The sequence below is a fragment of the Nymphalis io genome, chromosome 15, assembly GCF_905147045.1.
Source record: "Nymphalis io chromosome 15, ilAglIoxx1.1, whole genome shotgun sequence".
Lineage (NCBI taxonomy): Eukaryota > Metazoa > Arthropoda > Insecta > Lepidoptera > Nymphalidae > Nymphalis > Nymphalis io.
The window spans coordinates 10,751,377-10,779,247 of NC_065902.1; the positions used below are offsets into that span (position 1 = coordinate 10,751,377).

Here is a 27,871-nt window from a genome sequence, read left to right on the forward strand (position 1 = left end):
CCGCACTTCGTATTTTGGTTTTAGTTTGAGAATTTCTGGAGTTTAAGCGATGTTGACATAGTAGTTTTCAGATATTATTTACGTTTTCAAAGTGTATACACGTTGAAATATAATAAATAAATAATTTTAGTGATATTATGTCGTCCTGACCGATTTCGGCCACTCGGCCATCACTGCACATAATTTTTAGTCTCCGTTAATAAATCTATCGTTAAAATGAATATTTTTCTAGTTATTTCAGAAACTTGATAACAGGAATTGCTTAAAAGTTATGCAATCTCTCGTATATCCCGTATGGTCTAGTGGCTAGGATACCTGGCTTTCACCCAGGAGGCTCGGGTTCGATTCCCGGTACGGGAATTTGTTTATTCTTTTGATTTACGCAATACCGTATATGTTGCTATACAAAAATGTTTGAGAAAACAATTAAGGTTCCGAAATCCAATGGAGAAAGAAATTTATATTATTTATACTTACATTTTTCTTTATTTAACAAAATTTCAAATATCTGTAAATTAATAAGACTATAAAATTAATGTCAACTCCTAAGAATTTAAAACTGAATGAATGAAAGAAGATGAAGATGAAAATCTTTTTTAAATTTAGAAGCTGGAGTCCCCCTTTTATAGCTCATACTTCTCAATTTACAATACCCGTCCACTTCATTTAAATCCTAAAGATATATTAATATAATTAAATTCTAAGTTATTATTACACGCGATACTTTGGACATCATATATTCTTTTTGAATGGAAGTTAGAACTTGGTATTCTTTGTCAAGCTGAAATGGATCACTTACCCTTGGATACTAAGACTTTATTTATTTATCTTTATTATCTTTATAAGTATGTATTTACAAAAGAACAGCAGTATACGTATATCGGCTGTCTGGTTTCCATAGTACAAGCTCTGGGATCAGATAGTCGTGTGTGAATAATGTCCCAGGATATTATTTATATTTATTTATTTATGTCTTACCTGCCTGTGAATATAAGTTCATTAGTTTATATACTTATAATAAATAATCGTTCCCGCATCAACAGTCGATTAAATTTGACTTTTAATTAATTATGACAGCGATAAACACGCTGGCAGTATCTCATATCCAGAGCACCTCTCGTAAAACTAGTGCAGTCGCTGGAGCTCAAATACTGAAGCGCCGCAAATATTCACTTTTATCCAACGAGTATAAATTTGCAGGGCTGGGTTTTGAAACATTAGGCCTAAGGTCGTTCTTTAAAAGATACTGGTTCACACTTCTGGTGTTCAAAGAGCTGGCGCTTACTTAGCCCAAAGACTGGGTGTAGTGGTGCAGAGAGGGAGTACTGCCAGCGTCTTGGGTACAATTCTACAGGACAATTTTTTAGATGCCGTGTTTTTTTCTATAAATTTGTAATGTATAGTTTGTTTTGTTTTAGTTTACTCCTATATTTTCTTGTGTGTGCCACTAAAAGTCATCCCCAATAGAGTAAAAAAATATATAACTCTTAATAATTGTTAACTTGGATCCTTTTGTTCGAGAGTTAAAAATGTATGAACATAAGTAATATCAACCATCTTAATATTTCAGATGGAGGAAATAAAATTAAATTACAAAAGTTATTCTTGTTTTTATTTGAGTAAGACGAGTTTCTGGTTTGTTCGTATAACGATAGGGTTACCAGACATTTCGTTTTTGCTCCGGAGAAGTCCTGGCTTAGTGTTTATGTCCTGCATGAGCTAGTAGAATAGGAAGGCGGACGAGCATATGAGCCACCTGATGGCAAGTGGTCACCAACGCCCATAGACATTGTCATTGTAAGTAATGTTAACCGTCGCTTACATAGCCAATGCGCCACCAACATTGGGAACTAAGTTGTTATGTCCTTTGTGCCTGTAATTACACTGGCTCACTTACCCTTCAAACCGGAACACAAAAATACCAAGTACTGCTGTTTTGCGGTAAAATATCTGAAGAGTGGGTGGTACCTACCCAGGCGAGCTTGCCAACGCTCTACCACCGGTTTAATTGCACTATGGATAGTTTACCGTATTTTGGAGTGTCCTTAGTATGGATGTAAAAATATGTTTTGTTTAAACATCAATGATTCGTTTTGCGTCTTGATGTATTGTGACGATTTTTCAAAAGCGTATTAGACTTTTTACAGCACTTTCTGTTTTTGTAGTGCTTTCTGTAAGAACTCACTTCATACTCACCGGTGAAATGTGGACAACCGACTTGTGGTGATAAACTATTTTGATGCGTGTATTCTTGAAATGTTATAAATATTATGGTCAGTATATCCGTTATAATAATTATACCGTGTCTAAATTTTAAACAAAAACGGTATAAATTTCCCGTCTTTTATCCGGTTTTCGACCAAGTCATGGTCACCCTATATTATAACCACATAATAGTACTCATAACTTAATCTTACGCCCTTGTAAATTACACACAGAGTAATTATGGTGCAGGTGATTTAATATTTAATTTATTTATCTTTACTTATAAATGCTTTTATAAATGCTTTCTTAACAGCTGCTTGATAAAAAGGAATAAAAAAGCGTTTTTATTGTTTTTTTCATAGTGAAACATTATTGACAGAAATGGAAGTAAACAGATGCATGAATGGATGTTTGAAGTGACAATCGAGGTCTGCCCGGGCGTTGTTGATTCTCTGTATTGTTGTATTTAGGTTGAATGATGTGTAAGCCAGTGGAAATAAAGGTATAGTGACATTATTATCACGTGGATGGCTGCGTATTAACGATGAAGTAAATAGCTTATATTTATACAGTGATTTACTATAGAAGGCTCATTCGGTTGTCCCCCATCACAAAATAAAAAAAAAAGTAAATGGCTGGCAAAATGAAATTGGATACAAGGTATATAGTTTATATCAATAAATAGTATTTTATTTCATATTTCCATTTTAACTATGCTAATGTTTTTAAAATATGATTCAGTACATTGCATATAAGATTAATGAAGTATATTATTTTAATTATATATTTTGTAAGCTCTGTTAATAAGTTCTTCTGTGTCTCTGCACTTTAATTTCCAGTAACGCGCATGATAGTAATTTTCAACGGCAGAAGTATGAACTTTGCTCTATTTAATGTGACAGCTGACATAATCTGAAATTTAAGTGGTAATAAATACATTTGTAATCTCTCACAATATTTACGATCAATGTTAAGATCAAACAGGATGTTAAGTGCATTGGTGCATGACTAATCGTATAATATTAAATTGATTGATTTGAATATAGAATATTGTTCGTAATAAGTCCTCGGCTTCATCGTTCTAGTGGCTAGCTTTCATTCTACCTAAACGAGCTCCGTTGAGCCAGGAGATACGTGAATGAGATCCCGCAGTCGATCCATTTAAGGAAAGCCTTCACAGATGTTTAGATCGAAAAGTCCAACCTGGTTCCCAAGGATCCGGATTTGTATCACAGAATTCCGCTGCGTTAAAGAAACTATACGTTAGTTTTGCAAATGGAGAACGTGATGATTGGAAAGATTGATTACGATTAAAAAACCTTACTTGGGGCATGCATAGCAAAATGACAGTATTGTTCTGTCTCGAAAATCACGTTAATCCAATGGTCTCGCGTGATTTATCTTCGCTCGAGTCGGACTACCGTCTCTTAATAATAAGAGTGTTGAAATAGAGTGTACATCCGTGTTAGCGTACACTCTAGTGCACTTTAATATCTTCTGCGTTGTTAGTTATACTCGTTCAGGTCCATTGCTATCGCTGGAACCAGGTCAGGGGGACATAATCAATGTGATGTGAAATAACTGTTGGTACACTGCTTTTGTAGTATATGACACTGATTTTATTGCTTGCTTATTATAGCAGCTACATCACATATTACGTAAAGGTTCATTTTCTTGCTCTCACAGAAGGATTTTGTTTGATTTCATGTACGTGTTTAATTTCTTTTTGTCAAAGATAAATCTTGGATGCGAAACTTTAACAAAGTGACGTCTTAATTACAATTATGTAAAAACAAAACCAAAATATTTTCTATTTAAACTTGGAGTCTACATACGACAGACTCGTCCTTTTTTCGCGCTGCTAGAACGGTCCGTCAAAATTCAATTGGTTAACGCGGCCCACGCCAGTAATGCACCCGGTCGACGTGAGTTCTTTCAACTATTTCAACATTCATCGTATTCCGCCAATTTTATACAAAATTTAGTGATTTATGCAACTTAACCTGCCTCACGAATCACTTCGTCCATTGGTGAAAGCCGTATGAAAATCTATCTGTTAGTCTTTGAGTTTGTTGGGTAAACAGACCCCGGCGGAGGACTTTGTTTTATAATATGTATTGATCAAATTCACCTTAACAAACAAACATAACTCTTCTTTGAATAATGATAGAATTATTTACATTATATCATGCATTTCTACTTCACCGGTCGTGTAGGATTGCCGTCCTGTCAGATTATGAAGAGGATAGAGAGAGGAACCGTGTATGCGTATACAGTCGTGTAAAGTATATATAACGTGTGCCAAGCAGTATCGAAGTCACAAAAGATGTATCCAAATTCATTTTTTTTGTATGTATATAATACATAAATATTAAATTTAATATAAATCAAATTATTTATCAAAGTATTTTAGTTGAAAACGTTCAGAAAATATGTTGCCGTTGAAAATTATGCAACAATGGGAGCCGGGGGAAGGAATTGTAATATAAATTTTTGATGTCTTTTATTTTACCGAACCGATATTAGAATTGCATATTACAGATAGCGGACGAATATTCAGAATTGATATTCCGTCGCGTTTTGAAAAATATCAATATTTTGAAGAGGAAAATATAAGTTAGAATTTATCTGAGTGGAATTAATATCTTGTAACATATATTGCATGGAGTTGAATATAAAATATGAATAGCGACATCGTATACTTAAAGCTTATGGGTAGGATTTTAGAGCATAGAATTGGATTCAGTGCTGGTAGCTGAATACATATGTACGAAGGCGACATTTTTCATGGCTATCTATCCTGGGAGCTTCTGGTGGTGGTATTCACGAAAGTGCACCGGTATTGGGCAGAAATGAACTGAAAGACCGATGGCAACTGTCCAGGGTTTGAGAAGGTTCTGCGAACTAGGACTGCCCAACCAATCTTCAGTTACAATCTATCGATCATTGTGTTAAAAATCAGCTGATGATATACAACGTGTACGCTCCGTGAAGATTAGAATGGAGTCATCTCGAAACTATCGAGCATTACTCGATAAAAACCTTAGGGAATACAAAGCAATTAGAACATAATATAAAGCGCCCCCCACGACGCGTCTTTGTGCCTGTATGCCTGTGTGAACGAAAAGTACCAAACTGTTCTTCATACGATTTGAACTAAAGGTTTTAACAGAGATGATTATAAGGAAGATTGATGTGAAGGTATATGACGATAATTGTTGCGTATATTGGAAAAAATAATGTCGAGTGTACGCTTTACTGGCATGCGTCACTGGATTACGCGAATCCAGTAGAGTTATATGTGTTACGAATTACTTATTCTATAATTACAAAGCCTGGACGGGCAGCCAGTAATAATTAATTTTATGAATACCTCCAATTCATTATGTATTCTTGTTCTATTTAAAACACGAAAATTTTAACTTTTAATATTTTGTGAAGTTATTGTTTTATCGTTTTCTTATGTGCCAACATTTATGGAACGATCAGTTCTTCCTTTCATTTTCCATTGTTTACATTAAACATAATCTCTATTGAATTAATTCTGATGGATTACGTTTAATCGCTCAATGGCGAACGGTTTCACAAATATAAAATATTGATTATGTAAGTATTTTGATTAATTTTATGCATTATTGAGCATAATGTTATAGATTCGCCTGGTCCTGGTAAACTCTGACTTTGTGGTATGGCTTTAAAAGTTAGTTAATGTTGTAACACTCATTTTGTACGTATTCTATACATGACAAAGTATATGAAAATCAAGAAAATCAATTAGGAGAAGAAATAACATATATATTCATAATATGGTCATATAATATTGCATAAGATCAACTTCTGCGATTTTTAATTCCATCATAGCATCAGCTTAGATGGAGAATTTACGGCTGTATCACAATGACACAAACGTATATTAATTAATAATAATGATATTGAATACAGTGGTTGTTATAGTACACTGTAAAATATAGTTAAGTTCGTAAAAGGCATACTGTTCGCAAAATATACCATATAGTGGTACCACCCACTCATCAGATATTCTACCGCAAAACAGCAATACTTGATATTGTTGTGTTCCGGTTTGAAGGGTGTGTGAGCCAGTGTAATTACAGGCACAAGGGACATAAAATCTTAGTTCCCAAGGTTTAAATTTTTTATTTTTTTTTATTCTCTCCCACAGACAATGATGTTTACATTTTCTTTTTTTATAATATATATAAATACAGTTATGTGTGGATACAGGAGCCCAAACTAGGTTGCCCTGTGCTAAGGGTCTCCTGGCTCCCCCTCTTGAGTAAGGAACTATTTATTTGTTTAATTTTATAGAAAGCAGGAGAAACTCTAAAGCTTTTACAATATATTATCTAGTAATAAGTTATACTTATGCTAATAGAAATAAAAAGATAATGTATGCTTGTGAATATGTGCGTGTGAGTGCATGTGTATGGGTGTGTGTGTGTGTGTTTGTGCCTGTGAGTCTTGTATGTATGTGTATATATGGTGTGTAGATTTTTTTTTACTACAATTGCTTGTTTATTATTAATGTATTAAATTAATAATTTTTCTATCTCTTCATGGTCCAGTTTTAAAAGCCAGTCAGTTAATTTCCTCTTACATGCGAATCTTAGTAAATTTGAAATAGAGAGTAATTTATTTAATTTATTGTAAAGCCTGGCTGCTTTAAAATCAAAGAATTTTTGGGCAAAAAATGTTTTGACCATTACAGATTTACATACTTCATAAGATCTTCTAGAGTCAGCAATAGGTTGGTGGCGCATTGGCTATAAGCGATGGTTGACATTTCCTACAATGCCAATGTCTAAGGGCGTTTGGTGACCACTTACCATCAGGTGGCCCGTCCACCTTCCTATTCTATAAAAAAAATATATTTTTTTTTAAAAGTCGACTTGGAGTTTATTTTAATGAGCTGCAGTGTACTAGCTCATACTGGTAAGGCAGAATTTCATCCGACCATACACGTTTCCTTTGATTGTTTTCCTTCGATTTTGGGTATAAGACGAATCGTAAATAAGTAAAAGCTCAATGGTGCTTACCCAGATTTGAATCCGCGATCTTTAATTAAAATTCAGGTTCATTCTGAATACAGCCCTAAAATGTAATAAAATTATATTTTATATTCATATAACTTAATAGAATCAGAATAAAATCTCTAGACTCAATTTTTCATTTGATTATCATTTTATTGTAAAAATTAACATAAGTCCCGTTGTTAAAGTAATTTTCTCGATGAAAATCGCAAACAAGCGCATTTTAGCATGAATTATTTAGAAATGCAATTAACTACTATGCGGTCTAGTTGCTGATTTGTCTGTCAGTGTTGTGTTGACGAAGCGAATACAAGTTCATTATACACCATTTATAGTTATATATACAAGAGCAATGACCACGTCACGTTTGACAATTCAGTGGAAATAATTTTATCATCTTGGATAAATTATGTATGTTATAATTACATAATATAATGTTGTGTTTGAAATCAATATGAAGCTTTTGTATTTTTATGTAGCTGTTTAATGATGAGCGAGTCAGTCAGTCATTCATATTTGTAACGTTGTCAGCATTTAGAAGTGAACGCGATCATTACTATTATGTGGTTAATTTGCACCTCTGACTTTTAAAAACAAAACAGTTAATATATATTGTAATATGTATCCGTAACAGCCTGTGAATGTCCCATTGCTGGGCTAAGGCCTCTCTTTTTTTGAGAAGGTTTGGAGCTTATTCCACCACGCTGCTCCAATGCGGGTAGGAAACTTCTTGATTGGAGACCGTGGATTGATAAACGTAGCGATTGGCGCCTTTAAGTCAAAGGGGTCGACCACCTGAAGAGAGTGGCAATCAGGAGCTTTGGTGTACCTTGGAAGAGAAATAGTTATCTACATATAACATAAGTATAGGACTGCGAAAGGCTAACTTTATAAATACATATAATTTAATTGTCATCTAGTTATTTATTACCATATTCTGTGTATAAATAAAATATTTTATACGTTTCGAAAGAAAAATGTTTGACCTTTAGATTAACAATATTTTGCAATAAAAAAGCTCATGTTCGTAATTTAAAATATTGTATAAATTAGATCAAATTTCAAATTGAGAGGAGTCAGTCAAATGAATATAAGAAATACCATGGAAATTAAATTGACAAACAAACATTTTTTTTAAATATCTGCAATAAATACGAGTAAAGAATAAGATATTTTCGAATAATCGTATCGCCACAGACGTGTTGTACGTGCCTTTTATATCTATAATTTGGATTTATATCATTTTAATGTGCCTGCATGTTTTTAATACCATTCTGGAATACAATTCTTTATTGACTTCGAATGTGTGCGACTTATCTTCCTTGTAAGGGTGTCATTGGTCTTCATGGGATTCTGAATTCCTTTTGTATTCCTTCCTGAACTGGATGGTATTTGGTAAGTTTGCTCATGATCGAGTCATATCTGTTATGAATCGCAATTTTATAGTGAATATAGTGGTCTTTTTACTAGTTTTCCTTATATATAGTTGCTTAGTGCAGAACCCTTTAGGTAGGTGCCATCCTCTTATCACATTCTCTTTTGCCATACTGCAATACGTAGTATTGTTGTTTTCCATTTGGAAGGTTGAGTGTTACTACAGGCACAAGGGACATAACATAGTGCCCAAAGTTAGTAGCGCATGTAAGGAATGGTTCATATTTCTTTCGGCGTCAATTTCCATGGGCGGTGGTGACCACTTACCATCAGGTTTCCCATTACAGGTAAGAACTTGTATTCTATTGTGCAAGCGAGGTATATGTAATCTCATCAGTAACCCTAATAATAGTTAGCTGATAACTCTATGGAATGGTTTTCATTGGTCCATATCTGACACCCTAAAAGTATTTAAAAAAATATCGCAGAAACGACCAATTAAAATGTTAAGAAACAATGAAATGTCTTGAGCTTTCATGTCAAGATTGTATACACAATTGCAATAGAATGTAAGAAAGAGTCATAAAAAATTCGTTAAGCGTTTGTTCCTGTATGTATGGAATAAACTTCTAAACGTATTGCTTCGTTTTGTTTAGAGTGATATGAAAGCTATTTTTTTTCACACAGAAAACTTACAAGGTCCTCTGGAATTAAATGGGTATTATTATCGACTTAAAGTTTCTCTTTTTTCGGAATGTTTATGCCGTTGACCCCTATTGACCTTGACAAGACGAGAGCGAGAGTACTGAGATTCAACCTGATGTTGGAAGGCCACATTAAGGGCTTAGAATAATCACGTCCAAAGGTTGTGTCCCGAATATGTCATCCTTGGAGTTGGATATACTCGCCAGTACTATTCGACTTCTAAAACGTGACTGTCCCACTCAAAACTGGTCTTATGGTAACGTTAATCACAGTTAATTATTATTTTATATTTATTTTATTCCAATGGAGCAACAATCTGTACCTTGTTGGCATAACTTAAAGCCATCCGAAGGTTTTGTTTTTTATGTAAGCATTTTAATTTCACTCTGAATTGAACACGTTGATCTTGAAGGATAACTACAGGTTCAACTCACTTGTGTATCCACCAATCCGCATTAGAACAGCGTGGTAAAAAAAAACTGCGAACCTTCTCCACAAAAAGAAAGTATATATCACTATAAGCTCCGCAGTGGGGCATGTATATATTGTTACTTTACCTTTTTTCTTTAATATTATATAACTGCTTACAATATCTGTAATACTATTCGCCCTACAATATTTCTATAAATAGTAACTATAAATAGCATGAGCGTTTTTTCCATGATCACGAATGAGCTGGTTTCACTGAATGCTATTAGACATTCCGATTGACACTATTGGGTTAGGGCCCTACGTTTCTAAGCGATATTGGATCCACTCTGCGTGCTTGCAACGTACGGATGCAGTGAGAGACATTTTTAAATGTATACTGTTTATTTTAATCCATAGCACCGCTATTCTGTGAGAACTTTACATCTCATTCGTGAAGCGTTGAAAATCGACTTATAGATATTTTGATGCGTGTTTTTTTTAGATTTTTAATTTATTTACATTACAGCTTTAAATATATATAAATGAAAATTATAAATAGCTACTGTACAAATCATAGTTGCGTGGAATGGTTGCAAAAAATGTAGTGGCATAAAAAATGATCCAGCCCTCGTATCAGAACTAGATGCAAGAAGGGCGTGGAGTGTGGACACATGTCTACGGTGCGGCACCGACCACCGTGTATCGGCACGGCGCCGCTACCGGGAGACGGCATCGTGCGGCAGCACCGCTATGTTTTGCTGTTGCTTAGTTCGCACGTGTTAACAAAAATGGTTGACAATTTAGACTTTGTTTCGATTTTGTAATTTCACTAATGGAAACACGTCCCGTTCTCTAATATATATAATTATAAAAAATATACCAAACATTGCCTTTCCGTTACACGGTGGCCGGCTCCGCACCGTAGACAAGTGTTCATTATTATGCTCTGCGGTGAGCTTCGAGTTTGTCCTTGCAGAAAAACTCTATTAAACGTGACAGGTTAAATTATAATTCAATTAATGGAATTTCTGAACTTTTATTAGTTAAAAATTTTAAAATTAAAAAAAAAAAAGAATTATCCTTCTCAGTAAATTAAAGTTTTAGTATTTTATCTTATAGTGAAGATCTTTTTCCATTGATGACCTATTCTTGGGTGGTATTGAACCCAATATCTTTAGTTAGGATCTGTGTTCTATCAACTGGTTTATCGTGGCATTAGTAAATGAGCTACATCATAGAAGCCAATAGCAAAGACAACAACTACAAAGGGAATATGTAGTTGTTAGCGATAGTGTAGTTGCAGCATTTGGGATCGATCACGTTTGTATCTAATCTTCATTAATTAATGATGCAAATACTGGTATTAGAAGCGAACATCCAGTATGCGGTGCTTGGACGCCATAAATAAGTTATATTGTAAGAACCTACTAAAATAATATAACCTGAATAAAATATTATTATTAGAACATGATTTCCGTTTTTTTTATTTTCATTATATTTAATTTTCATGTAGTTATTTTGTTTCTGGCGCATATTTCTTATTCGCCGGTGAAAAAAATAATGGAGGAAGCTTGCATGTGTCTGATGAAATCCTGCAGAATGTATATATACCAAACCTCGATGGAACCGCGTAGTGGGATAAATTCCAGCCTTCTCCTTATATGTAAAAGATCACTGTTATTTTACTTTCCTTTAATAACAAAAAATTGTAGTATTTATGAAATAAAACAAAGAGATAATGCATAATGTTGCATAATGTTTACTACTCAGATACGATGCATAATGTTTACTACTCAGATACGAGCAACTGTCAAACGCGCTTTTCAAAATAATACTTTTTAAATAATGACCCCGTTACAAACACTATACAAATTCAAAGGCTAGAATAAAAATAAACGGAAACCGTAAGATAGTTCTTCATACCATTTTTCCTACAGCTGCGAATGGAATGAAATCTCATTTCTATCGAGCTTCGATTCCTCACGTACAATATTTTATAAGTTTTACGTATTTTATATCACAAGCCCCGTCCATTAGCGGGAGTTGAGAAATTAAAGCAAACGTATATTGTACACTTTCGTTAATAACTGTAATATTTACTGGAAAGCCGACTGGAGGAGCCAAAGTTATTAGTATATCGTGACAAACGAATTTATTTTTAATTTTTAAGGAAAACAAATTCCGGTTAAAATCTATTAAGCTAAGTATTGAATAAAAGGTTGAAAATAAAATCTTCAGTGTGCGTTACATCTCCAAGTCAAACCCAATTTACGTTAGTTGTTATTTTAAATAAAAACCGCTAGTCTTAGTGACGTTATTTAAATGTATGCAACATAAAAAAAACAATAGCAAAGACGCGCCACACTGTCACAGTTGATATTGCACACTTGTAATGTTTGAAAAAAAAGTCATGCGAGTCATCGTGGATTTATCTATCTATGGGCACCCTATTGAAGTAGGCTTTTATAATTTTACAAGATTAATATAAATTGATTGTTACTAGCGTTTTATAATGTAGATTCTACCGAATACTACCAGCGAGTGACACGATAACACTCTTTCCCGCCAATTAAGTTATATAGATAATTAAATACGTATATATATGGAATTAAATAAATGGAAATTGAAGAATACTAACTACACGCTTTTTATAATTTATATATATTTTATCGTGTTATTAATGTATTTATTTTAATATAAAGTTTTTTTTAATAAGATTAATTGACAAAGCTGAACTTATTTGAGGAATTTTATTATAGAAGTGAACACGTTGCCCAAGAAAAGTCTTTGTGGAGACGGAAAACAAGTTTTCCTTTATTTCTCGTTTTTATACAATGTTTGTCACTGTCTATCAAAATAATCAATATTATTATGGATATACATAATATTATTTATAACAGAATTATTTACATTAAAGCTTTAAATATATATAAATAGAAATTAATAATAGGTTATGTACAAATCGTCAAGACGTTGAATGTAAAACCTTTAAGTAGACAGTAGGCTTTTAAAAACTCAATTAATCTGAATGCAATACCTATATTATCTATGTAATTAAAAATAATTAAATGCTATTTATTCCGCATGGAAATCAACGATTTTTGTTGAAGTTTGTAATATCTGTGTTTTAATAATTATACGCTAAAAACAAAAAAACCGACATCAAATAAAATTCGACCTCAAAAAAATCACCTATTTATTCACCCTCCCGGTTGGTATTTTTCTTTAAATTAAAATTGGACCAAACGGAAAATATACTCAGTCAAATAAAAACATAATTTAAATTAAAAAATACAACTGAATTGAGAATCTTCTATTTTGAACTCGGTTAAAACTTACATTGATAAAAGAAAAAAATGCAAATGTTAATAAATCACATGATTCCCATTTCGAAACTGAAGCAGTCGACGGTGGCTTTATTACGAGTTAAGCAGTTCCGAATGAAGAATGAGGGATTACGTTTCAATTTTCTGCCATGGATTTGCACAGAATTGTACTCGATTGATTGTGAAAACCTATTTTAGAAGATGAGAGATTTTACTTTAACCACAATCAATTGATTACTTCATTAAACTTATAAACTATAAGTTTATAAAAATACAAATAAATAAACTATAAAAATATAGTCAGGGAAGGTATTTTTATTTTTTTTATTGAATTATGTTTTTAGGTAATTAGTTTGCCTAGACTCTCACCTGATGGTAAATGGTTATCAATGCGTCACCAACTTGTGTAGTGTAGTTACACGGGCTCACTTACTCTTCAAACCAGAACACATCGAGACTACGTATTACTGTTTGATAGTAGAATATGTGATGAAGTTGTGGGTAGGTATGTAGGTAATACATAGATATTACATTCAAGATAAGTAATATAATAATATATATATTGGCTTGACAATATTTCCATCCATTAACAAGAACGGTCTTATTTATAAACGTTGCTTAGCGACTGTTTAGTTAAACACTGTTTTTGCTCTTTCTTTCATTATTGATTTAATATTCGAAAGAAGAAGACACAGCATGTTTAACTAGTCACCCGCTAAACAACTTCTATAAGTGAGGCCGTAGTTGCTTGAGATTAATTGATTGTAAAATGTCAAACTTAGATACTCACGACTAATTTCGTTGTTTTAAAACATAGTTCTGACGCGTCTTTGCTTGGCATTAATACGGTTGCCCGACAGAACTCGATTCATTCTTGCGCGAGCTGTCGTACGGAGCTCTCATTTTTGTTAGTAGTTGAAGATTTTCTACAACACTACTACATCTATTTGTGAGTGTGAATGACCTGTAAGTGTGTGATGGAAATGGTGATCACTTTTTGTACCACCTTATCGTTGAAATATTATTTAAACAAAAAAAATCTTCATTTGTTCCTTAATTATTAAGTCTTATCGGATTCATTTAATTATCTATTTTTTTAATTAATTAAAATTAAACTCATAATATAAAAAAATCAAAACAATTATTTTAAATGAATTGTTATAAATGATGCTAAACTTAGTGTGTGTTTGTAAGTCGATTACGATGTGGCATATTATAAGATCTATGTAATTTCTTAATTATTACAATTATTGAATTTATTTACGAAGAAAGGATGATGTCCCCCTTCCAATAGCGACGTAGTATACATCGTTGGATAGGTATTTTTAACCTGAAAAAAAGTTACTATAGCGCTGAGTTCTAAATCTAAGTCCATTGAAAGTTATGTATTACTAAGCACATCAGTTTAAAAATAGTCAAAAAAATGTTTTACCCCAATATAATGCATTCTGTTAATTAATATTTACTTGGTGGTAGGGCTTTATGCAAGCTCGTCCGCTCGTCGTTCCGGTTTGAACGATGAGTGAACCAGTGTAATTGCAAGCACAAAGTACTTAACATCTTAGTTCCCAAGGCACATTGGCGATGTAAGCGATGGTTAATATTTATTACATCAACAATGTCAAATTATTAAGTTATAAATTATAATATTATACATAGTAGCTTTTGTTCAGCTTAAAAATACCTATCCACCGATGTATTACATGTAGCTATTGGAAGGGGGACCAAAATTTGCATCCTTCTTCATAGAGATATTGTAACGCTAGCCGGTGTTGTATATATGAGTAATATATAACAATATACATATATTCAAAACTTATTATCAATCACAACTTATGTCGTTTTGGAATAATAAGGAATTATTAAATATGAATATCTTAAAATACAAACATTAAATTTGCAATTAAAATTTGGTTTATCAACATTTTATTATTTGTCTATGTAATCGCTGGTAAAATTTCTTACGAAAGGCTAGATTTTCCCATTGAGCGGAATTTTTAATAACGTTTTGCTTCGTTATTCAAGAGCAAAAGGCAGAGTCGTGAATAGATTTTTTTTCTTTTACAGCTTAGTTCAGCTCAATGCTTAATGAAGTGAAGTGTCGTAGTTTTGTATCGTTTTCTGTTGCAAATTCGAATATACACTATGAATTTAGAAGACTGCAAATATTTTCACCTGTTCATTTTTCGATCAACGTTGACATTATTTTTGGCAATCTTCTTTTCTTCTTCTGTTTTTCTTGATAATTTTAATGTAATGCATTGACATAATTGCATTGCATATGTAAAGCGTGACATTACATATGGACGCCTACCAGCGCGCACCGACGCACCGTAGGAAGAGTATCGTATGTGGAATCGCAGACCAGTCCGTATCTGTTCGTCGGATGCTGTGAGAGAGCTGTAGCGGTAGCGATATATTCTCATTAGTTTTGTATTTTGGAATGACAAAATAGCTACAAATCATAAGACACAAGCCGATACGTACGGGATGAGGCTCGGTGCGGTGCGTGGCTATCCGTGGTCATCAACGGAACATAAATAATCCACAGAATTACGCACCATAGGAAGCTTTACCTTTACCTTAATTTTTGAAGGAGAGATGATTTAAAAGTCTGCTTTATACATTAAAAATATTTAAAATAAATGAAACGATACCTATTTTTGTTAAAAGATCTTATATGTTAAAATAATATGTTTAGCATTATTTGTTTTAAATTGCTAGTCAACATTTATTTATTTATTTATTATTTATTTAATACTTATTGCACAGCATATAAATGAGATTAGAGAAATAGGAAACAATCAAAGAAAAAAAAAATGATGCGCAAAGGCGGTCTTATCGCTTATAGCGATCTCTCACAGACAACCTTTGGTGAAAGAATTTTTGTGAGAGAAGAGGTAGGTCCATTTACATATAAATTTATGTTTTCATCAAATCATTGTATTGCTGTGTAAATAAAAAGCGAACCATTAAAAAGTGTAAACTAGCACAAAAGATATGGGGATGTATGAAGTGATTTAATATTTCTTAAATTGTCAGGGGTTTTTATTTTAATAGGTAGACTGTACAATAGGACGGTAAGCGGTCACCGCCGCGCATATACATTGTCACTATAAGAAATATTAACCATCCCTTACATCGCCAATACGCCACCAACCTTGGGAACTAAATTATTTCAATATAAAGTCTCAATCATAACAAATAAAACTCCAAATTTCTACAATAAAATCCAAGGAAAGTAAATTAAAGGTTAAATTTAAAAATGTCCATGGGTGGTGGTAGTCACTTTCCATCAGGCGAGCAGTGAGTAGAGCATGACTCTAACATAAAAAAAAAATACATAATAAGAACTATAACCGTTATTACAGCACGTTACCCGCGACTGCTTTTTACCGAAATTTTCATTTAGTGTTGGCAGTTGCATTGAAATTTTCCTAGCGACTTGGCATGAACTAGTCTGAGAATTTGTCTCAAAGAACTGTAAATTTCTAGCAAATTGTGCTCATACGGCTTTGATAACAAAAGGGGAATAAGATTTGTTGAAAAACATTTCTTATCATTGTTGAAAAATCTTTTATGTATTTTAGGTTTATACTATTTACCAGACCAGACTTTTAATTCTTTTTATATTTTAAAATTTAAATTGTCTGTAAATGTATCCTACAGGGCTGAGGTCTCCTCTCCTTTTTAGAAGGTTTGGTTCTTACTCCACCATATTGCTCCAATGCGGGTTTCTTTACGATGTATTCCTTCACTGCCGAACACGAGATAATTTATAAATACAAATTAAGTACATAAAAATCCAGAGGTACTTACCTGGGTTTAAGCTTGGAATAATCTGTTAAGATTTTAGACAGCACGACTGGAAGTTTCTTGAAATTCCAAAGAATTTGCTGAAACTAATCATTCCATTTCACACAAAATCCACAGAAAACTGTATTTACTTGAAAGCATGCTCGTGCCATACATTTTAAGGCTAAATTTAAAGATAATAATGTGTTTCATTCCTAACCTAGAAATTATATGAAGTTTCTGTCTGTGATATTCTCTGTTTGAGGGTGTAATATCTGAATTGTAATAAAACTCGTCGTATACAATGAAGGCGGGATATTAAAAGATCAAACGGTTGTTACGGTCTGGTTAAGTTTACGAGCCTTGCTGTGACGGGCAGTTTGTTTACATGAATGTATGTAACAATGTATTTAATAATGTGGTTATTAGTTTTGTTATGTGTTTTTTGTAACAAAGAAATGTATGAATAATTATTATGTAATTGACTAACAGTTCTAATTACTGTGCCACGTGGGAATCTTAACTGATGATCGTGGGTTCAAACCCGGGCAAGCACCACTGATTTTCAGGTTCTTAATTTGTGTTTATAATTCATCTCGCACTTGACGGTGAAGGAAAACATCACGAGGCAACCTGCATGGTCTAACTTCAATGAAATTCTGCAACATGTGTATTTCACCAACCCGCATTAGGGCAGTGGTGGAATAAGCTCCAAACTTTCTCCTCAAAAAAGGAGAAGAGGCCTTAGCCCAGCAGTGGGACATTCACAGGCTGTTACTGTACTGTATGTACTGAATAAGATTTAACATGGGATTTGATGAAGGTCAATATATATTTATATAACATATAAATAACATATAGCTGTTTGTCACAAGGTGCGCGAACGTTCACGATTTTTCGCCTATCGTATCACATACAAATACTTATAAACCAATTTATTTTATCAGTTAGTTACAAGGAGCGAGCGAGAGACATGATTTTTTTTTATTTTGATGGTGGACGGGCAAATGCGCTATCTGATGTTAAGTGGTCACCACCGTCCATAAACATTGGCGATGTAAGAAATATTATCCAGTCCTATCATCGCCAATGCGCTTCCAGCCTTGGGAACGAAGATGTTGTCCTGATGATGATGTCCTTTATGACTATAGTTATACTGGCTCACCCATTATTCAAACTGGAACGCAACAACACTAAGTGTGGCTGCTTAGTTGTAGAATATTTGATGAGTGGTACTTACCCAGACGGGCTTGCACAATGTCCCACCAAGTAAATATTTAATAAAAAATAAAATACATATTTAAAACCACATGGACAATGTAGCCGGTTCTAACTCTTACGAAGTAGATAATAATTAAAGGGTATGTTATTTAAAAAAAAATGCTAATTCAATTTTACTATAGTTGGTCAGCGCATTGTTATTTCATTTCAATGACAATTTTCTTGTTTGCGGTTAATAGTTCGCTTTTAGCTAACACAGTGATTTGTTTCTGATATTGTTAATCCAATCACTAAAAAATAACTAAAAAAGTTTAACATTTAGAATAATAATGTGGAAGAATAATTCTATGCATTAATGCATTTAGATGAATAATATCCCAGAATATTTATACATAAATTCAAATTTAAATTTACGAGATAAAATTCTCTAACATTAATCTACTGGTGGTAAGGCTTTGTGCAAGCTCGTCTGGGTAGGTACCAACCATTCATCAAATATTCTACTAAAACAGCAGTACTCGGTATTGTTGTGATCCGGTTTGAAAGGTTAGTGAGCCAGTAACTACAGGAACAAGGGATATAACAACTTCGTTCCCAAGGTTGGTTTCGCATTGGCGATGTAAGCGATGGTGAACACTTCTTACAATGCCAATGTATAAGGGCGTTGGTGACTACTTACTGTCAGGTGGCCCATATGCTCGTCCGCCTACCTATATTATAAAAGAAAATATAATACTTTATTTTAGAATAAAATACAAAATAAATTTACAAAGTGAATCTATTCATTTATTATTTTTCAAAATAAATAATACAAGTTTAACATAATGTTGTTTCTCACGGAGACACAAATACTCTGTCCTGCCGATACCAGCTACCTTAATTATCCCGGCTACACCGGAAAGCCGGAGTATGCTTGTTCGTCAGGACGGATGTTTGCTGTCACCGACTGCGCTGCTTGGAGGACCCCTCCTTCTCCATGTTGGTGGTACGTGTGGACCTGGTTCGTCAGAGTCGAGTCTACGTGTGCCTCTACAGATCCCACAATGGTGACTTGGAGATAAGCCGATTATTTGACCATCTTAGTCGGGTGGCAGATGCTGCGCAAGAGCAGTTTCCTAACGCGGAATTGGTGTTTTTGGGGGATTTTAATGCTCACCACGAATCATGGTTGAAATCCCTCAAAACTGACCATGCTGAAAGGACTGCTCATGCTTTTGCTCTCACATATGACTTGACCCAACTGGTTGATCAGCCCACCAGGATCCCAGACATTGATGGGCAAGCACCTTCTCTACTGGACCTTCTGCTGACTTCTCACCCGGTGGAATATCAGGTTGTGGTTCAAGCTCCTCTTGGCTCTTTGGATCACAGCCTTATATCTACCAGAGTGCCACAGGCCAAGCTGCCGCCACTACGTGCCGACGTGCCGTACGCATTATTGGCGACGTAAAGGTCACAAACACCCTTGATCCTTTACAATTGCGTCGTGAGATAGCAGCACTGAGCGCTTTCTATCGACTGTATCACGGCGAGTGCTCTGAGGAATTATTCTCTCTAATTCCTGCTTCCCCCTTCCTTCTTAAGTCCACGCGAGCTGGTTCTCGATGTCACCGCCTAACTGTGATATCAATTCCATCGCGAACAAAGAAATTTGGCAACTCCTTTCTTTGTCGCACTTCCAAAAAATGGAATTTCTTACCAGCTCACGTGTTCCCCTCCTCTTACAACCCGGGTTCCTTCAAACGAGGCGTGAAGAGGCATCTTGCGGGCCGGCAAGGCGAAGGCGGCTAGTGCAGAACGTTTTTCTCGTCTGTACTGGCCGTCGTCGCATTTGGACTCTACTACCACTTACCATCAGGTGGAGTAGAGTCATTTGTCCTCCCGGCGAATATAAAAAAAAAAAGTGTAATATCTTGACTCGAGTCTACTTTGTTTCTAACTCTTGTTGTAACGAATGTGTTCGTTTTTGTCACATTAATTGGTTGGCGTGGTTGGTACATACGTGTCTTTCACGCCGATTGTTGTGGGTTCGATTCCCACCCAGGACAGACATTCGTGTGTATGAACATGTCTGTTTTTCCTGAGTCTCAAAATGTGCTGTTGCAAAAGGAGGCCGCGGAGCGGGAGCGGGAAGAGAATGCTGCTGCAGACCTGCTCCACCGAAGAAGACCGGGGAGAAGAAAGAGGCGCTTTGCACACCTTCTCCGCCGCAATAGGCGTCGCTGGGACTGGGGGGGTCCTCCATACCCTGGTAATACCCCTAGAGAATGGAGGTCTGCATAGGCAGGCCATCCATCAGAGCGTCATGGTAGCATGCGCAAGCGATCCCGTGGCGCTCTTCGTTAAGATGGAAAGGGTACCGCTGGTTTTTTAGTGGGTATTCCGATGTTCGGGGCGCACTCGGTGCCTAGGACACTGGCGAGCCTTGGGGCTCGCAGTTGGGGGTACCCGCTACTGTTCCCGTGGGGGAAACGCATAATACGTTTTTCCAGCCTCCAAAAAGCCCCTTTTGGTTACATACCAACATACAGCCATTCATTACATAATCTAATACCAAAAGCAATCCTTAGAATTCTTATGTTCTATTTGGAAGGGGGACTGAGCCAGCAGTCACAAGCTACATAGCATTTTAGTCCCCAAGGTTGGTGGCGCATTGGCGATATAAGGAGTGTATATTTTTTATACTGACGATGTCTATGGGCGGTAGCAGCCATTTCCATTACCATGAGGTGGCCTATTACGCCGGCCCGTCTACCTATTTAATTTTTTTTAAAAAGTTGGCTTTTAACTTGCTTAAATTGACATCAGCAATCATGTATTTTTTTATTACCACTTTTAAGTGGTTATGTAAGTATTGTCCTCTCTTTCCTTTATATACTGTTTCTGTGTGAGATTATAATTGTTTACATTTTATTACTTTATTTGTCTGTCTACCTTCTGTTACTCGCTGAAAGTTTTCCTTGTTAGACAAAAATAAAACATTTTTAAGCATGTATTTCCAACGTGTACATTCTATTGTTCCATTTTGCAACGAGAGATAGAATTATGCGTGTAATTAAGCGTTTGTGCAGTTTATATTTGCTACACAGTAATTTTGTCGCCATGCGCTCTGACGTGATAATGTATTGTGAATTAGAAACTACTGTTAAACTACAGAACAATGAAAATACACACTAGATGTATATGTATGAGAGTAGATGTATACAGAGCAGGCTTTAAAAGGCAAAGTGGGTTAAATAGTGATTTGAACTATATTAAAAATGTATTAAAGATTAACAAAAAAAAAACACTAAGAATAAAACTTACATGTATTTGATGTATTTGACTTGACGAACCGGTTGCCGTGGTTGGTGGTTGCTTGCCTTTCACGCCGAAGGTCGTGGGTGCGATTCTTACCCAGGACAAATATTTGTGTGCATGAACATGTCTGTTTGTCCCGAGTCTGGGTGTAATATGCTTCTTAACTACCTTATAGTATAGCACTGTTCTGGCTCTTTAGAGCGTTGCATCTGGCTTACTCATCAGTTAATCTGATGTCAAATATCTGTACATTTCATTGCTGTATTGGTTTGAGCGGTGGGTGAGCCAGTGTATTTTTTTTTTTATAGAATAGGAAGGCGGACCAACATATGGGCCACCTGATGGTAAGTGGTCACCAACGCCCTTAGACATTGGCATTGTAAGAAATGTCAACCATCGCTTACATAGCCAATGCGCCACCAACCTTGGGAACTAAGATTTTATGTCCCTTGTGCCTGCCTTATTGAAATGATAAAGAAAAAAACATGTTATGTTTTATTTATTGGATAAATAACTCTATATATTTTTAATATTATTGCAAACTAAATTGAATACATATTATTCCTGGATACAGTTTGGGCGGATGTAATCTGATTGATGATTTAACTTTCAAATAAATTTGTTCTCATACATCACGCTCGATTTCACGTAACTCATCTTAGTTAACTTAATAGCTTTTTCATTTAAAAAAAAAAATATATATATTTTAATTGGAAGTAACTGAAAGGATATATATCTAATTTTCATTATACATTTTCTTTTCACTATAAGTTATACTTTTTTTATTTCACTATACTTAGATTTTGTTTCGTTTTATCCGTGTATTTCATATTCATTTATCTTAATTATTTTTCTTTCTTGGGTATGTTGAAAGAAACGTCTTCAAGTGATTAGCATGCAATTTATACTAATGTAAATTCTCTTTTGTATTTTTTTATATCTATTTCTTTTTATTCCTTTTTATAGTACGTTTAATGAAGTAATAAATAAATAAAAACTTGGACATAGAAGAGACGCGCAGTTTTTGTTAAAAAAAAAAAAATTGACAAACGCTAAACCATTTGGCTTCGGGTTTGTCGCAATTGGTGGAATCTAAATGTCGCATGGCTAACGAAAAAACAAATTTATGTCGCGCGTCATGTATCATTGGGATCCGTTGCAATGCGTGTCGATTTTGCTTTGCACATTTCTACGAAAGAATAAAAAAGCGAGTTCTAGTTAAAATTGAAATGAGTTCTATTTCGTCGTTCGTGGTAACGCGCGTGACAGTTCATTTAAAAGTGTATATTTATGCAAATTCATTTGTTTTAATTTTCGTTTCGTCACAGAGCTAGAAAACAAATTTAGAATAACATTAAAATACTTCTTTAAGTATGGAAGAATCTGCCGTTGATTTCCACGTTGTCACTCACGATAAGTATCAATTGCATTATCGGGTCAATATCAACACCCTAAATATGCTGATTTTTTTCGCTTTGAATCAAATAATTGTGTCACAAAATAAAGACTACGAATGTAATTTTAAATATATACATACGCTTCGAATGCTCTTTATGTAAATGGTAAACACGTAAACAATCACACTCAACGTTATATAAAAGTAAATGAATTCTCTTACTTATGCAGAGCTAAGACTCATATAAAATACTTTTTCATAGTTATATAAAAACTGTTATACTTTTAGAAACAAGGCATAGCTAATGAGAATTTAAAAGCTTCTGCTCGCAGTTATATATAAGTAAAAAAGTGTGTTTTTTTGTATGAATTATGATACCCGTTCCGACTTAGTATGGATAAGAAGGAATTTATATCGTTATATTTTTTAACCAATGAGACATAATAACATTCGCTTATTTACTGGATAGGGCTTTGTGCAAGCTCGTCTGGGTAGCTACTACCCATTCATCAGATATTCTACCGCAAAACAGCAGTACTTGGTATCGTTGTGTTCCGGTTTGAAGGGTGGCGCATAGGCGATTTAGGCGATGATTAACATTTCTTACAATGTCATTGTCTATGGACGTTGGTGACCACTTACCATCAGGTGGCCTATATGCTCGTCCGCCTCCTATACTATAAAAAATAGCCCGTATTATTCTAATAAATCGCAAAACATTGTTTAATATCTCGTAATATTTCTAAAACTATTGGTTTGAATAGCAATGAAAAAGAAATGGAAATATTTATGTAAATAAAATGCTTAAAGTGATAGGCTATTGATCAAGTAACGTTCGCTTCGAAATACGGGTCCAATTTTCTTTCGAACTAAGTCAGAAAGAAAAAACTAGGTAAAAAAAAAATCACGTTTTAAACACTATATGTATAGTGTTTAATACGTTGTTTATATATATATATATATATATATATATATATATATATATATATATATCTGATCTCTATATATAATATAGCTGATCTCTATGTATGACAACGCACCTGCAAACCCTCTCTGGTGCAGGTGTCCATAGGCGGTGTTAGTCACTCTCCATCAGGTGAGCCTGCTGCGCGTTTTGCCCCCTTCTTACGTAAAAAAGCTTATGTACGACCTCAAGGTATTCGTAATTTAAGATCTTTTTTTTTATAGAATAGGAAGGCGGACGAGCATATGGGCCACCTGATGGTAAGTGGTCACCAACGTCCATAGACAATGACATAAGTAAGAAATGTTAACCATCGCTTATAGCCAATGCGCCACCAACCTTGGGAACTAAGATTTTATGTCCCATGTGCCTGTAATTACACTGGCTCACTCACCCTTCAAACCGGAACACAACAATATCAAGTATTGCTGTTTTGCGGTAGAATATCTGATGTGTGGGTGGTACCTACCCAGACGAGCTTGCACAAAGCCCTACCACCAGTAAAATCGTGAGATCGTGCATAAGCTTTTTTTAATCCACCTTAAAGTATGAATTGAAATGCATTGATACTAAATTAATATATGTTACCGACATAACTTGGATTTAGCTGACTGAAGGAGCAGTAGGAAGGTCACGTATGTCGAAAAACGTGTCATTGGAGCTGACGACTCCTTGAGTGAAGATCACGTATTGGCAAATGCGGAATGCATCCTTCAGTCAGGTAAACCAATGACTAATGGAAGGTGGGGAGACTCGATTGGATATGGAGGCCAGCTTTCGCACACTTTGAGGATGCCTATACTAAGTAGTGGACTACGATTGGTGATGATTATTTGCTTCCATAACACGGACTCTCACTCTTAATCTGAAACATAACAATCCAATATCGATTATTTGGTCGTAGCTAATGATTTAGTATTAAAGTCTAGACCTTTCATCAAACAATGCAATTGTTCAAAGTTAATATCAGTTGTAACAAAGAAACAAATACTTCCCGCTCTTTTCAATATTATACGGCATAGAAATAAAGAATCCATTCTCTTCCGATCTCGCTATAAAATAACAAAGTGAACAAATGTAAAAACGCATTGTGAAATTCTTAGTAATTTAATCTTGCAGCAATATTATGAATGTTTTTCTTGTTATCTCAGGTGGAAAAATGTTGGGTACGTTTCTAATATTGTTCGCTTCCAAGAAAATGTCAAGATGATGTCAAAGTTTTTCTCGATTTCTATAAATGCAATTATAAAAATTAATTAAAAAAAAATCAGTAAACACGTTACACGTTTTACTACACGTTACACGTTATTACACGTTTATGGAAATAAGAAAGATTGAATTAAGTATGGAGGCAAACACCATTGATTTTTTTATGAGCTCAATATGTATTTATAAAGTGCTAGGTGGTGAAGGAAAATGTCAAGAAGAAATTTCGTGTGTTAGGTGATATTCAGTTACATGCAGACCCATCGACTCGAAACGGTGAGAAAAAAGGAGAGACCTTTTGTCTTTGTTTTGTCAGATATGGACTTTTGTGGATTGTTACTATTTCAGTACAATACAAAGTATGAAAACATACATATATATAATTATATAATGTAAGAACTAGATCTCAACACGCAATCCGCAAATGGTCGTAAAAAAAAGAATTCAAAGTCTATCAGTTTCCCGCCATAAAGAGTATCTGTCAATGTTCTTGTTGCCAGATTAAAAATATATATTCTTATTTATTAATATAAAAATGTCAGATATATATAATTTAACGTAAAACTCCCTTCCTTTTATTCAATATAACATTTTTTTTATTGTGATATAATAATAATAATAGCCTGGGACATTATTCACACACGGCCATCTGATGCATCATACTAAGCAGAGCTTGTACTACTGGAAACCAGACAACTGATATACTACTTTTCTTTTGTAGATATATACTAATATATATAATGGCAAGTATCTACCAACCACGCCACCCGGGCCGGCTATTGTAACTTTTGTTGGTAGTTTGATATTAAATAAATAAACAGATAAATAAATAAATGGTTATCTACATACAGACTCATTTTCTTATAAGTAACAGAAGATAAAAACGCCGAACATTGACAAGACATAGTATTTTTCCATCCTTTCCTGGGTGGGAATCGAACCCACAACCTTCGGCGTGAAAGGTAAGTATGATTTTAATCTACCAACCACGCCAACCAACCCGTCAAAAAAAGTATAAACATGTTTTTTATAAATATTAAAGTCATTCAGAATTGTTGCAATTGTGATTTGAATAGAGAAAATAAAAGAATTGAGTTACAATTAAATTCATAATTGATATAAATACGTAACGTAAATGAAAACAATGAAATAAACACGATTCCGTTGCGTTTAATTCACAATCAGTTTTTGTTCTGCACTGTAAAGATAAATATTCGAACACGATATATTTTTAAAATGCTTTCACTAGCACAATCAACTTATTTTACTTAAAATATAAAACCTTTTTATTTAATTTAAATTGAAACATTATTGACCCGTTTTCTGTTTTCTTTTTATTACAAAAAACTTAAACAAGAAAGTGATCCACAGAGTACTGATTCAGAATAATGTAATATTAGGTTAAAGAATACTTTTTTTTTTAAAATTTATTTATCAGTAGTACCAATAGTTTTGCAAAGAATATCGTCATCTTCTTTCTGGCAAAGATTTTGTCTTCATGTAATTGGGTTGTACGTGGTTTAATTTTTTTTTATATGAATATTTTATATAATTTTATTTATAATAAATAATTTTCATACTCTTACATTAAATTACAGATAAGTTGAATTGAATTCGTAAAACTATGGAGAGGAAATAATTAGCGATGACCTCGGACAAGAACTTAAGAAATATTTTATAATAATTTTGACGGAACGGCCATTTTTTTTTACTAAATTGTATAAAATATTCATAAATGTAGTTTTAGTTGCTACTCCAACTTTACTTACCTGCACCAGTGAAAGGGAAACTATATAAATGATCTTTTAAATTTCGCTGCGAACTTCGCTCGAATTTGTCACTTTAAATTGGCTATGGTTTTAATTTAATAATTAAATTTCACTTAAATTGTTAATATATGATATATTTTTTCAGTGATTTTATTCGTTAATTACTATAAAATATTATGATGTACCTTTTTTATACCGCAAAGTATAAGATGCATCCTCTAATACGTGTATATAAATGACATTACTTTATCCCTACAACAGACGTAGACAAAAAAGACGCGCGGAAATTTCTAACCGCCATTTTGTTGGTGGACAGAAAGTTTGCCATTGATTAATTATTGGCGTGACTTGTGATTTGTTGAATGTGTTATTTAGATTTTTAAAGGTAAATTAGTTAGTAATTAACATTATTTTGTATGATTTAGTGTTTTATTTTTATAAAGACCAATTCGTGTGTTCTATAAATTCAGTTTCACTTCTGGATGCTAAATATGTATAAAATTATATATCTTCTAAATAACAATTTCCGAGTCTTTGTTTTTTGCTTCCAGTGTTCCAATCCAATGTTATTCTTATTTTATATAATAAGAATAACGGTTTATATAGAAAGTTTATATTGATGGACAAACATAATTTTTTTTTATTAAAAATTTATTAATGAAAAAAAGTGTGGCTTATTTTAAATGTGTTATTATGTTAAAATACCGAATCGATAAAAAAACCATCAATGTAAAACGGGCTTTACGTCAGTAGGTTGTGACGTGTAATTAGTTTGGAAGATTTATAGATAACGTCGCTGGACACAATTTATATGCAATCGACTTTTAATCCCTTCAGACAGAAGCTGGTCGTGAAATTTAAAATAAAAATATTTATATTTTAGAGGCTTATATAAAAGATATTCCTTTCAGTTCAAATTAGTATGTTCTATAAATTCTATAATTATATTATTAGCCCTGCTCAGGGAATGCAAGTCATAAAACTCCGTATTTCCCGATATCTTCATTCATCTTCAAATCCAGAGTAAACAGGTTTCTTATAGGCTAGCGTGCTACATCTTAGACCGTGTCGATGCTTAACATCAGACAAGTCAACGGTCAAACGCTGGCCTATTAATAGTAAAAAAAAAAAAAAACTCCATTTACAATTTT

At 33.9% G+C, this 27,871-nt stretch overlaps 1 protein-coding gene and 1 non-coding gene across 2 annotated transcripts in view; one reads left to right on the top strand and one right to left on the bottom strand.

Moving 5' to 3' along the window:
• The window catches only part of LOC126773769 (RING finger protein nhl-1), a 440,095-nt gene that overhangs the window by 56,464 nt on the left and 355,760 nt on the right, over positions 1–27,871 (bottom strand). The window lies entirely within an intron of this gene.
• Trnae-uuc (transfer RNA glutamic acid (anticodon UUC)) lies at positions 289–360 on the top strand. Its single transcript has one exon. It is a non-coding gene; the product is annotated as a tRNA-Glu (tRNA).